Here is a 15,437-nt window from a genome sequence, read left to right on the forward strand (position 1 = left end):
CCTGTTGGAGACAGTTCTCTGTAACTGTTAGGAGACATGGGGACACCTGTTGGAGACAGTTCTCTGTATCTGTTAGGAGACATGGGGACACCTGTTGGAGACAGTTCTCTGTAACTGTTAGGAGACATGGGGACACCTGATGGAGACAGTTCTCTGTAACTGTTAGGAGACATGGGGACACCTGTTGGAGACAGTTCTCTGTAACTGTTAGGAGACATGGATACACCTGTTGGAGACAGTTCTCTGTAACTGTTAGGAGACATGGGGACACCTGTTGGAGACAGTTCTCTGTAACTGTTAGGAGACATGGGGACACCTGTTGGAGACAGTTCTCTGTAACTGTTAGGAGACATGGGGACACCTGTTGGAGACAGTTCTCTGTATCTGTTAGGAGACATGGGGACACCTGTTGGAGACAGTTCACTGTATCTGTTAGGAGACATGGATACACCTGTTGGAGACAGTTCTCTGTAACTGTTAGGAGACATGGGGACACCTGTTTGGGGAGACAGTTCTCTGTATCTGTTAGGAGACATGGGGACACCTGTTGGAGACAGTTCTCTGTAACTGTTAGGAGACATGGGGACACCTGTTGGAGACAGTTCACTGTATCTGTTAGGAGACATGGATACACCTGTTGGAGACAGTTCTCTGTATCTGTTAGGAGACATGGGGGGATACACCTGTTGGAGACAGTTCTCTGTAACTGTTAGGAGACATGGGGACACCTGTTGGAGACAGTTCTCTGTAACTGTTAGGAGACATGGGGACACCTGTTGGAGACACCTGTTAGGAGACATGGGGACACCTGTTGGAGACAGTTCTCTGTAACTGTTAGGAGACATGGGGACACCTGTTGGAGACAGTTCTCTGTAACTGTTAGGAGACATGGAGGACACCTGTTGGAGACAGTTCTCTGTAACTGTTAGGAGACATGGGGACACCTGTTGGAGACAGTTCTCTGTATCTGTTAGGAGACATGGGGACACCTGTTGGAGACAGTTCTCTGTAACTGTTAGGAGACATGGGGACACCTGTTGGAGACAGTTCTCACTGTTAGGAGACATGGATACAGCCTGTTGGAGACAGTTCTCTGTATCTGTTAGGAGACATGGGGACACCTGTTGGAGACAGTTCTCTGTAACTGTTAGGAGACATGGGGACACCTGTTGGAGACAGTTCTCTGTATCTGTTAGGAGACATGGGGACACCTGTTGGAGACAGTTCTCTGTATCTGTTAGGAGACATGGGGACACCTGTTGGAGACAGTTCTCTGTATCTGTTAGGAGACATGGGGACACCTGTTGGAGACAGTTCTCTGTAACTGTTAGGAGACATGGGGACACCTGTTGGAGACAGTTCTCTGTAACTGTTAGGAGACATGGGGACACCTGTTGGAGGTACAGTTCTCTGTATCTGTTAGGAGACATGGGGACACCTGTTGGAGACAGTTCTCTGTATCTGTTGGGAGACATGGGGACACCTGTTGGAGACAGTTCTCTGTATCTGTTAGGAGACATGGGGACACCTGTTGGAGACAGTTCTCTGTATCTGTTAGGAGACATGGGGACACCTGTTGGAGACAGTTCTCTGTAATCTGTTAGGAGACATGGGGACACCTGTTGGAGACAGTTCTCTGTATCTGTTGGGAGACATGGGGACACCTGTGGGACAGTTCTCTGTATCTGTTAGGAGACATGGGGACACCTGTTGGAGACAGTTCTCTGTAACTGTTAGGAGACATGGGGACACCTGTTGGAGACAGTTCACTGTATCTGTTAGGAGACATGGGGACACCTGCTGGAGGTACAGTTCTCTGTATCTGTTAGGAGACATGGGGACACCTGTTGGAGACAGTTCTCTGTATCTGTTAGGAGACATGGGGACACCTGTTGGAGACAGTTCTCTGTATCTGTTAGGAGACATGGGGACACCTGTTGGAGACAGTTCTCTGTATCTGTTAGGAGACATGGATACACCTGTTGGAGACAGTTCTCTGTATCTGTTAGGAGACATGGGGACACCTGTTGGAGACAGTTCTCTGTATCTGTTAGGAGACATGGGGACACCTGTTGGAGACAGTTCTCTGTAACTGTTAGGAGACATGGGGACACCTGTTGGAGACAGTTCTCTGTAACTGTTAGGAGACATGGGGACACCTGTTGGAGACAGTTCTCTGTATCTGTTAGGAGACATGGGGACACCTGTTGGAGACAGTTCTCTGTAACTGTTAGGAGACATGGGGACACCTGTTGGAGACAGTTCTCTGTATCTGTTGGGAGACATTGGGACACCTGTTGGAGACAGTTCTCTGTAACTGTTAGGAGACATGGGGACACCTGTTGGAGACAGTTCTCTGTATCTGTTGGGAGACATGGGGACACCTGTTGGAGACAGTTCTCTGTATCTGTTAGGAGACATGGGGACACCTGTTGGAGACAGTTCTCTGTATCTGTTAGGAGACATGGGGACACCTGTTGGAGGTACAGTTCTCTGTATCTGTTAGGAGACATGGGGACACCTGTTGAAGACAGAATTAAATTCGAGTACACTGGCCTGGACTATATACCCATCTGATTATCAAATGATTTTCCTTTGACTTGTTTTAGACATAGGTGTGAGATGCAAATACTCATCTAGTGCATGACTGTGTCATTTACATTGCTGTATGTACTTTTCATCAGCTGCTTCATACGTACAACGCCCACATGTTTTTATAAGCACTTTTTTCAATGTTTTGTGTCATATTGACTTCTCCAGGGTACAAACAATATGGTCATTAATCATTTCAGATTTTATGGTTGCCCTGTTCTTCTTGTTATCACTGTTTATTCCTTTACAAAGTAAACATCAATGTATATTTATTCATTGCTACACCATCATGCTTTTTTTCTAAACTGACAAGACTATATTGATCATTCAAAGTTTAATATTTTATATTGTTTTGTGATAATAGTAAGCATGTAGATTAAGTGGATATTTTTTTAATAGATACCAGTATGGTGAGATTGAGAAAGATTGTTGTGATGATGATTATGATAGATGCATCATGTTTGGTGATGTTCATCTCAAAGCTTTTAGTTATGAATCTCCTTATGTGTGTGCAGGAAATTCTCATTGTGAAACAGTACCGTCTTTGTAGTAGATTATATAAAGATTGATTATCACTTATATATGTTATGTTGTCATTATTATGTTAACGAATGTATTATGAGACTGTTGAGACTGCACAGTAACGAATGATCTCAAGATGATTTTGTTTCATTAGGCCAGACCAATTTTATTTCTTGTTTTACGAATTTTTGTCCTCAGAAAACTTAAAGGCAGGAGGGAAAAAAATAAAAATAAAATCACCAGTCAAAGTAATATTTGTTCTAAATACTCAAAGTATTTTACTTATGGCAATTTATGAAATGTGTATGAGGCAAAATACAATCAAAAAACATTTTCTTGTAAGTTTACATTTTTGGCCAATAAGAACATAAAACAAGCAATAAAATTGGTCTGGCCTTATTCAACAATGTGAAGCAATGCATGCATGCATACATGCAGTCAAACATCACTGTGTCAAACTTGCAGTTGTCTCCAAGTAATAGCATAGTTCCTGAATATAGATTATGTAGTCTGCATATTGCAGGTGTGTCAGACCTCCAATCTTTCTAAACATTTACATGGGTTCATTCAGCTTCCGCACAAAAGTTTTTGACTATTTGGTTTTGTAATTTTTTAAATATACTGAGGGAAACAGATTAGGGAACACCACTTAATGGCAGTGTACCTTTATTTATTCTCAGATTTCATCACCACAGCGTTATTCAAAGCTGGTGATGAAAACTGGAAAACATTAAAGGAACACTTGAACTTCTCCTCTGCTCCTTTATTTGTTTCTCTCATTATTTACGTTGTTCTAGTTTCTATTTTGTAATAAAAAAATGTGATGCTTGTACACAGATTTTCCAAACAAATTCTGTCAAAATTAGAAAACGTTTGATGTCGAGTTGATATGATTACATGGAGGGGCCATTTGGAACCAAGATCGGCTGGTCCTGTGAGTGGCCACTTTTAGTTATAAATAGACAATGCATAAATATAATCGGTACAATTTGTATAACCTGTTTTATAGGATCATTTTTGATTGTCCAATATGTAATAATTAGAATTTAAGAGAATATCTGAATAGTTCATTTGATTCCTTTTCAGATATCGTGTTCATTTCTCAAGATCTCAGTAATGTCTGCAAGATATTGCAAATTCATCTCACGTTTCAAATTATCTTTGACAAAGTTTGATATCACTGTTCGCTGAATTCCTTGGAAGGATACAACCATTTTTTTTGCCCATAGTATCGTAAAATCTTAATTCCAAATGCCCTATACTCAATTCCCTATATTGGCTCTGTATTATGTTTGGGTGCAGACTATACTCAAGCAAATCTGCTGATACAATGTATACAATAATGCCTTGTCCTGAAAGTTGATGAATTAACGTGAAATCAAACTTACGGATGTGTGACGGAGAGTCACTTTGACAAGGTAGCATTCAGGGCCCCATTCCACAAAACAATCGTAGCGCCAAAGTTGATCGTAACTGTCATACTTTAACATAGACTTACGGCTGTCGTAGTGCTACGATCTCTTTGAGGAATGGAGGCCTGGTTGTAATGTCAGGTTTGTTACGAGATCAGCAAAGCAGGATCCTGTGTACCTTGTTTCATCAATTATGTTTGAAATATTTGAATTCATAAGATTTGTTTTTCATGTTTATAAAACTTCAAACCCAGGTTTCCTTTTGTATGTTTTTGTTCAATAACTTGTCTTCATGCATCATGTGTATTAGCTCAGACGACTGAAAGTCCAATGTGCTTATGTTGTGGCCTGTTTGTCCATAGTCTGTCTCACAGTCCATGAACTGCATTATTTTCCCTATTGCCCTTTCTGCAATGCTAACCGCCGCCATATAGCTGGAATATTGCTGAACTCACTCACTCACTTCTGCAATGCTAAAGCTTTAAATGAAGCAAGTTTAAATTTCATCTGAATCTCCTGTCTCACTGGAGCTTGTTTGTTCTATCACAATTCTATATTATCAGAGACTAAGTATTAGTCTAGATCGTCCTTAGTGTCATCATCTGTCATAAAAATCCTCTTCTCCGAAATCACTGGACAGCGTGCAGTAATGGCAGCTACAGACCCGTGCCAGTTATATTCGGACACTTCACGCAACTTCCATAGACTTACATGTTAATTTAGTGTAGCATAAATAATTTTCATGTATTTAATATTTGTATGATCCAAGTTAAACTTTGCACATTTGTGAGGTATCATCTTACCTACAATCACATAATTTCTGTTTAATTTTCCGTTGCTTATTTATCGAATGGCAACAATTTAATCAACATATGTACAGTGCCGTGAACTCCTTTAACATGGCGGCCTATGGGAATGTGCATTGTGGAACTATACATAAGTTGATAAATGTGATGTCGTTATAGTTAGATAGTGGTCGGAAAATTGAACTGAAATTATGTTCGCAGAGAACAGAGATGATTTCAAATTGCCTGTCAAATTTTACAAAGACCTTCCGGTATCCTAAACTCACCTCATGAAAATTATTTATGCTACACTGAAATAACATGTAAGTCTATGGAAATGACGTCAAGTGTCCGAATATAACTGGCGCGGGTCTGTATATTGACACACCTCATAAATTCTGGTGCATGTAGCCATCACGATTTAAAGATTTGATCTTTGCACATTGACCATACCCAAAGCTGAAACATTTGACCAATTACTCAATCATTTTGTTTTGAAATATCACAATATTTGGTGTATCTGTCATGGATAGTGATGTCAACATGTCTGGTCTGTTTATATTCCATTTGCACTTTGGTCACATCCTAAATTGTCTCAAAATGAATGTAATTAAACTGTGACCGTCATCTCCTCAGGACCCACAAGACTGATAGTGGTGAAACTTCACATGCCCGTTCCCACCAATGATCACTACAGAACAGAAGCAGTGTAAACCCATGCTCACGCACAACTGAATTTGTTCTAGGGTTCTAATTCCGTTTTCAATGTTGCAGACTAGGCAGCTGTACTGAAGGACCTTTAGGGGCCATTTCGGGGGCATTTTAGTACAAAATGTATACTTACTCAATCACTCGCATAATATATTCATGACAACTGGTTACATATTTCTGCTGAAACTGAAGTGTTGAGATCTCACTTTCTCTCAACATGCACTGTTTTGTTTTGTTTCTATACTCAGAAATCTTCATCGCTGAAATTGCCAAACTTGGGCAGCTAAACTTTTCAATTTTCAGTTCAAAGCATTCCATTGATCTTTTGTGAAATAGTTTGCTGAATGGCATATGCTCTTCTTACAAGGTACTTGCATGTAACAGGTGAAGTTTTATGTTAATTTATCTTGTGTATTGCAACAATGTTCTTTATCATTGCATTCATTCATTCTTGTAGGTATAGAAACAATGAGGAATATTATATACCTTTTTTCATATTTGTACATTTGTATTGGTTTGTATGCAGAAAATACTTGAGTGGAAAACAGATTTTGGACATCATCGATTGATAAATTTTCTGTGTTGGTATATCTTGGTGAGCTACAGACGTGTGACACTATGTTGTGGCTGTTTTCATATATACGTCTCATGAATCCTGCAGCTGATAATGATAGTGGTGTATGATTATGGAGTTTTATTCATATTTTCTGAAGTGAGAGTGAAACATGCGTATGGCAAACATAAAACTATTTTGTTGAATTTCCTAGAAATCACTAAATAAAGTATCATTCAATTTTGTAATCTTTGTTTATCTTTTGTGACAGTTGATATTTATGTGCTAGAAAAGTGTTGATGCCAATCTTTCATGATTGACGCATTGACTCCTGTCTCTTATAAAGGGACACCTTGACACAAGTCTTAAATAGGGACATATTAACACCTTGACACCAGTCTCTTATACAGGGACACCTTGACACCAGTCTCATACAGGGACACCTTGACACCAGTCTCTTATACAGGGACACCTTGACACCAGTCTCTTATACAGGGACACCTTGACACCAGTCTCTCATACAGAGACACCTTGACACCAGTCTTAGATAGGGACATATTAACACCTTGACACCAGTCTCTCATACAGGCACACAAGTCTTAAATAGGGACATACTAACCCCTTGACACCAGTCTCTCATACAGGGACACCTTGACACCAGTCTCTTTTACAGGGACACCTTGACACCAGTCTCTCATACGGGGACATTTTGACACCAGTCTCTCATACAGGGACACCTTGACACCAGTCTCTTATACAGGGACACCTTGACACCAGTCTCTCATACAGGCACACCTTGACACAAGTCTTATATAGGGACATATTAACACCTTGACACCAGTCTTGCATACAGGGACACCTTGACACCAGTCTCTTATACAGGGACACCTTGACACCAGTATCTCACACAGGGACACCTTAACACCAGTCTCTTATACAGGGACACACTGACACAAGTCTTATATAGGGACACTTAGCACCAGTCTTAGGACACCTTGACTTTCTCACACAGGGACACCTTGATACTATTTCTCACACAGGGAGACACTATTTCTCACACAGGGACACCCAGTCTCACATACAGGGACACCTTGACACCAGTCTCTAGGACACCTTTATACTATCTCATACAGGGACACCTTGATACTATCTCACACAGGGACACCTTGACACCAGTCTCTCATACAAGGACACCTTGATACAATCTCTCACACAGGGACACCTTGATACTATCTCTCACACAAGGACACCTTGACACCAGTCTCTCATACAAGGACACCTTGACACTATTCTCACACAGGGACACCTTGATACTATCTCTCACACAGGGACACCTTGATCTATTTCTCACACAGGGACACCTTTGACACCTTGATACTATCTCTACCCAAGGACACCTTGATACTATCTCTCACACAGGGACACCTTGATACTATCTCTCACACAAAGACACCTTGACACCAGTCTCTCATACAAGGACCCCTTGACACTATTTCTCACACAGGGACACCTTGATACTATCTCTCACACAGGGACACCTTGACACTATTTCTCACACAGGGACACCATGATACTATCTCTCACACAGGGACACCTTGATACTATCTCTCACACAAGGACACCTTCTCTCACACAGGGACACCTTGATACTATCTCTCACACAAGGACACCTTGACACCAGTCTCTCATACAAGGACACCTTGACACTATCTCTCACACAGGGACACCTTGATACTATCTCTCACACAGGGAGACCTTGACACTATTTCTCACACAGGGACACCTTGACACTCTCACACAGGGACACCTTGACACTATTTCTCACACAGGGACATTGAAGCAAGTGTTGAGAAGACCACCATCCTCCTCCATAATTGTCAGATTGCACCTGTACAATTGGATGTAGATGTAAATGATGACTTCACTAAATGTATCAAAATAATGATGCCATAACTGACATCCCCATCTTCATCTGCTAACTAGAAACATCTGCAATATGGTACTGAAAATAAGTATGATGAACACTATTTCCTTTGTTCTATACTATCCAGATATGTTATAAAAGGCTGCACACTGTCGACAAGCATCCACTGAACAATCTGTTAAAGGTTGTTAAAATCATCACTGGTAATTGAGTTATTTTAGAAATATTTTTGACGATGTAATTATGATTACAAAAATTACAGATCAAAGCAAATGTGTGTGAAAAACACTGACCAAAGAGAATGGTGTTGAACTTTCTCTGTCATCAGCTAGACAATGATATCTCAAAGTCCAACATATCATAAAAACATACAAGAGACATTGAGAATTGGAATCCAGAATCGGAAATATAATTACTAATCAAGAAGTCCTGAATTGTCAATTTTTAATGGAGCAGTGATCGTGCTCATACTGCTATTTAATCTTACAGACAAATTCTTTTTGTGTCGCAGGAATACAAACTGATATTTGATTTTGTACTACATTGCATGTTTATCGTCCTTAGGTGATTGAGCAGCAGTGAAAGAGAAGAGACTAGTTTAATGTCAGGACAAGTTGACTTGCACGACAAATGTCATCGACTAGACGTTGCCCCAAGTGCTATAAATGTGAAGCGACGCTCAATAAGAATAGGCTGGGGAACAACGTAGATGAATCGATCAATATTACGAGGCGAAGCAGCCCAGCTGAGTTTAAACCAATGCTAGTCTGTGCTGCAAGGATTCATCCCATGGCCAATATTTGATTACTCGCATGAACATAAAGATGTTCAGTAGATACCTTATAGCAGTCAGTTTCTTTACTCACAAATCCAAACTGTAATAATTCATTTAATTTTCTCACAAATAAAATTTGTAGCTACTGTGTTATTTACAGTTTGGTGCTGTTATCAGCTGATGTAACATGGATTTATTTTATTCATTGGTTACAGTGACCTTCTGAAGATAGAAAATTACAAGCTTTAGATGGCAACTGTTGGTTTCACTCTTGTTAATATTGAAATTTTAGATGTATGAATGTCAGTAATTATGTAGTTCATTGGTTGATTATATACAATTTAAAAACTTGATTTATTAAGTAAATGACTGAAATAAGACTATTTGGTAATGTTTAGCAGAGAAAAATAGTAACCATTACTCTTATATATTCCAGTAAATGTTATGTTATTGAAGATGACAATATAATATTTAGAACTTTGATGAATGTTTTGTCATAACAGATTTATTGACAAAATGATGACGGGTAACAGGAGACCGAGAGACACATGCTCAGAGTGGGTGAGTGAGTGAGTTTAGTTTTACACCGCTTTTAGCAATATTCCAGCAATATGATGGCGGGAGACACCAGAAATGGACATCACACATTGTACCCAGGTAGGGAATCGAACCCGGGTCTTTGGGGTGACAAGCGAACACTTTAACCACTAGGCTACTCCACCGCCCCCATGTTCTCCGAGATTGATGGTGTAACAACTCATTCAGCAATGTAAATATAGGGTATGACCACCATGTGCTTTCATACACTATACAGGTGAAGTGGCAGCTGCATAGTGAAGACACCAGATGAATGAAAATATTCAGTTGCTCCAAATGTCAACCAAAGATTAAAGCAAGAGTGTAAAATGTCCTGTTGTAGTCATAGTTCCATTTAATCTGAGGCATTCTATATCAATTTGATAAAAGAAAGACAGACATTTTGTTCAGTAAAAGGTCACTGGCTCAAAATACATTCATAAATACATACTTTGCATGAGTTTTACAGAAAAACAGCAGAATTTTTTATTTTTCTGACATTACATAAAAATAGGCTTGAATTATTAATAACATGTATTTTTGTTGAAGACATTATATTAACAAACCTGTGTTGTAACAGATGTTTCAAATATTTCTCAAGAAATTTATTCTTTATATCTTAGTAGGCTTTACAATAAAGTAAAACATGTATTTCATACTTCAAGACCTCCTCCGTGGTGTAGTGGTTAGAGCGTCCGCCCAGAGAGAGGAAGGTTGGGGTTCGATCCCCGACCGCGTCATACCAAAAGACGTTCAAATATGGTACTTGTTGGTCCCTGCCTGGCGCTCGGCATTAATGAGTACAACAAGGTCTGGTCGGCTCGGAGTCAGTCTGAGTGGGGTATTCATGCTTCACTGCGGCATGGTATCTTAGTGGGCTAGCACTATAAAACCAGCTTAAGTCTGGGCTAGTACAAGCAGCCGCACATACACATACGCACGCATGCACGTCGTCATATGAGAGAAATATTCTCAAGCACGACGTAAAACCCAATTTCACCTTACCTCACCTATTTCATACTTCAATCAAATTAAGATTATTTTTTATGTAATTTTGATAAAAGTCTTTGTGTGAACACCCAACAGCTACACAATCATTGTGTGTTGATCACATTAAAACAATGTGTGAGAGTATAATGTGAGTGAGTTTAGTTTTACGCCGCACTCAGCATGAACATCGATCTATGTAACTGGGATACGATGGCATGTGTCAACCCAGTCAGCGAGCCTGACCATTCTATCCCGTTAGTTGCCTCTTGTGACAAACATGGGTTACTGAAGATCAATTCTAACCCGGATCTTCACTGGTGGAGTGTAATGTAGCATGCACACAAGATTGTCACTGTATGTGAACATATATCCAACCTGGGATTCATGTCTTCATGAATATGTACTGAAAGACTCATGTAATTTCAGGATATATATTTTTATTAAAATATATATAAAGCACGATTCTTTGTTTTTCACCAATAAATCTAATAACCTTTGTGACTTATTATTATTATCTGTGATATGTGGACACTATAAACGTTCTTGTGGGTTTCATATGTTCTGCTGTCGTGATATTGCTGGAATATTGCTAAAAGTGGCGTAAAACCATATTCACTCACTCACTCGTATGCCCTGTGAGTATTCTTCTGGGTTTGATCTGATCTGTGAAAAATCCACACATGCTGAGACTACACAGTGGTAATGTCTACCATGCAGACCGTTGTGCTCTCCTCTCACTTTCAATTTACTATCAACACCTGAAGCCATTTCCTAATTTTGACGTATATCTCCTCCTTCCAAAACGTATTTCTTTACCATTATTGAGATTTAGAACATGTAACCATAGTTTACCTATTGAGAAGGGCCGCTGGTATGATATTCCAAGGGACGAGAGAAGGTGTCAATTATGCACTTCTAAAAGCATCGCATCATTATATTTTTCATTGCAAAGCACTAGATACTTTGAGGAAACAATATTTGCCCACCCATCTAACCTCTTTCCCAATAAAACAAAGTTTACGAAAATGTTATCTGTAAAAACATCTCGAGGCATAGTAAATCTATCAAAATATATCCTAATCTCTCAGCGCTTGTCAGAAAAAATGTTAATATGTTGTTTTCTGTCATCTTGAATTTGAATTTGCATTTGTATATGTTTACAATATATGCCCTTGTACCACCAAGGTGGTTTATGAGAATAAAGAGACTCGTGGGGTGCAATCGGTCTGAACCAGAGAGTTGTCCCCGTGGTGTTCCAGAATCACGCTCCAGGACGAAGAAATGGCGTGACAGCTGCTCGTTATAAGACCCCACGTTGTACCACATTTTGGCCGTCACAGAAATCACATCTTCCAGCAAGACAACGCTCGTGCCCACGCTGCCAGGGTAACATTGGACGTACTAAGGCAACAAGGCACCCAAACCATACAATAGCCTGCACTCAGTCAGGATTTAAGGCCAATAGAACACCTTTGGGACGAGATTCAAAGAAGACTGAATGACCTCCAACCAAGGCCGACAACTGCGGCTGGACTCGATCAGGCATTTCGCAGAGCATGGTCTGAATTTATAAACATTGTCCACAAAAAGCTTAAGGCATCTGAGGGAAAGGATATATTAACCCAATCATTATGGTACCATTATAACATCTTAATAGAAGGGGGCGGTGGGGTAGCCTAGTGGTTAAAGCGTTCGCTCGTCACGCCGTAGACCCGGGTTCGATTCCCCACATGGGTACAATGTGTGAAGCCCATTTCTGGTGTCCCCCGCCATGATTTTGCTGGAATATTACTAAAAGCGGCGTAAAACAATACTCAGTCAGTCAGTCAGTCTGAATCTTTTTACATTTTGGTCATCTCTCCACACTCTCCTAGCACAATAATACGCCAGTTTACCCAGATTCAGTGTGGTCTCAAATGGAATAATTATATGACGTTGTATTATCATTAATCAGATAGTATCATTATTCAGATAATGATTACTGTACACTTCCAGAATGACTGTGACTGGAAAGCTGGTGTTTATGTATGTATGTATCTATGCATTCGATACAAATTGCCTATTACATGTAAGTTTACTTAAACCTACTGTGGTTTCACATAGAATGATTATATGATAATGTACTATTACAAATCAGATATTGTCATTACTCGGAGAATGATTATTGTACACTTCCATGATGACTGCGACTTGAAAGCTGGTTTGCATGTATACATGTATGTATTCAATACAAAGTGCCTGTTATATGCAAGTCTACCTTGACCTAATGTGGTCCAACAAGGACTTATTATAGGATGACGTACTATTAATAATCAGATATTATCACCACTCAGATAATGATTACTATACACTCCCATGATGACTGTGATCTGAAAGCTGGTTTGTATGTATATAGGTATGTATTCGAGACAATTTACCTGTTATATGTAAGTCTACCTAGACCTACTGTGGTCTTACATGGAATAATTATATGATGATGTACCATTATTAATCACATATTATGACTACTGAACACTTTCATGATGACGGCGACTTGAAAGCCGGTTTGTATGTATGTATGTATGTATGTATGTATGTATGTATGTATGTATGTATGTATGTATGTATGTATGTATGTATGTATGTATGTATGTATGTATGTATGCATATGCATGTATGCATGCATGCATTCATTCATGCATTCATTCATTCATTCATTCATTCATTCATTCATTCATTCATTCATTCAATAAATGCCTGTATCATGTATCTCTTGGGAATACAAAACTTTTAAAAAACGTTTGAACTGAACCCTCCGTTTTGATTGTTCATTAGAGCGAATTAAAATGTGTGCTTTAAGACACATCTATCGTGTGACGTTTCATTTGCGGTTCAGTATATGATTTCACATACTAGAAGATCCAACAAAGAGTAAACTTTTTCTTGCTGATTCAGCGTCAGGCTTGATTGCAGAACACTGTGTGGCAGATTCTGTAAAGGAACACCAGACAAATCAAGGTGGAATGTCAGATGACATTATCCTCATAACAGCTCCCAGTCATCTAAGAGAGAAGTTTTTAAATACACTGGGCATTGGCCTCCGCCATAGAGAATATATGAATATATGAATAGATGAACATGTTGAAATTGACCATGGATGGACAGATTTTAACCAAATTACTACCAACATAAAACCATTGATATCTGTCCACAAATAAATGAAAGATCAGGCAATTGGAATCTTCATAAATCTTCATTTGCAGCTATGCTGATTTACCCCTTTTTGCATATGACAGACAGAACTATTCCAGATATGGATCTTTCTATCTTGCTTGCATGTATCAATTGCCATGGCAGGTTCATGGCAGGAGAATTTGTTGTTGCTCGTTCAGATATGTCCTTTTCATACGTTTCTACTGATCTCGCTCTAGAACAGACACTGAACAAAGATTCCAAAACCCCAGGTGGAGTTATGGGATTTTCTCAGTCAGAGGAAGCTGTACATATAGTACAACCCGAAATTATTGAGAATTTGAAGATTGTAATTTTTTTATTTTTTTCACTCATTACTCACGTATTAAATGTGAATATTAGCAGAACATAACTCCAGATTCAAAGCAGGTGAACAGTCAGTATTTTGTCAAGTCACCATGGGCAGCAATGCAGACTTCAATGCGTCGGGGCATACTACTGATCAAAGAAGTTAGAAAGTTGTGGTCCATGCTGTCCCAATATCGGACCACCTCTTCTTTCATTTCAGCAATATTTGTCAGATTTGTCTTATTGACACTTTCCTTCATAAGTCCCCAAACATTTTCTATTGGATTTAGGTAAGGGCTATAGCTTGGCCAATCTAATAATGTAATATTTTGGGTCCGAAACCAGGCCTGTGAATGCTTTGAACGATGTTTTGGGTCGTTGTCCTGTTGGAAAATCCAAACATTTCCATAGAACACGTGAGCAGATGGAAGTAAATGTCCCTCGAGAATATCTGTGTACCGCTCACTGTTCATATTCCCTTCAAATACACACAGAGGGGCGTTGCCCCTAACACAGATATGCCACCCCAAACGTTAAATTTCGGACTGTACTTTGGGCGCTGATACAAAGGTTTTTCAGTTTGTTTGGTCCAGAATTTCAGTGTATTAGGAAACAGCCACACAGAACTTTCATCGGAGAAAATCACATTGTCCCAGTTAAAATTTCTATGCTGTAAGCACCAGTTCAACCTTCGCTCCTTTTGTTCAGGTTTCATGATCGGTGATGGAATTGCTCGACTTTTCTGCCAACCCATTGCATGCAGCTCAGTTCTAATTGTCTCCTTACAGACAGCCACAGTTCCTCTATCAATCATATCCAGCCTTAAGTTTCTAAACTTCTTCGTTTGTTTTTAGAAACAAGAATACCAAGCCACCTCCTGTCACCGACAGTCAATTTTCTGGGCCTACCTGCGCCTCCCTGGTGCTCAATGCCATATCCATTTGCACTATTTGAAATCACTTTAGCTGATCTGATGTCCTTGTTATAATACTCTAAAATGAACTTCTTCTTCTCTAAATCATCCATACTGAGGATCACTGAAAACGTCGTCTGCTAGCAAGTAAACAAAGGGGGATAC

Source organism: Haliotis rubra, unplaced genomic scaffold (genome assembly GCF_003918875.1).
Source record: "Haliotis rubra isolate DU_JTF1 unplaced genomic scaffold, ASM391887v1 Scf160, whole genome shotgun sequence".
Classification (NCBI taxonomy): Eukaryota; Metazoa; Mollusca; class Gastropoda; order Lepetellida; family Haliotidae; genus Haliotis; species Haliotis rubra.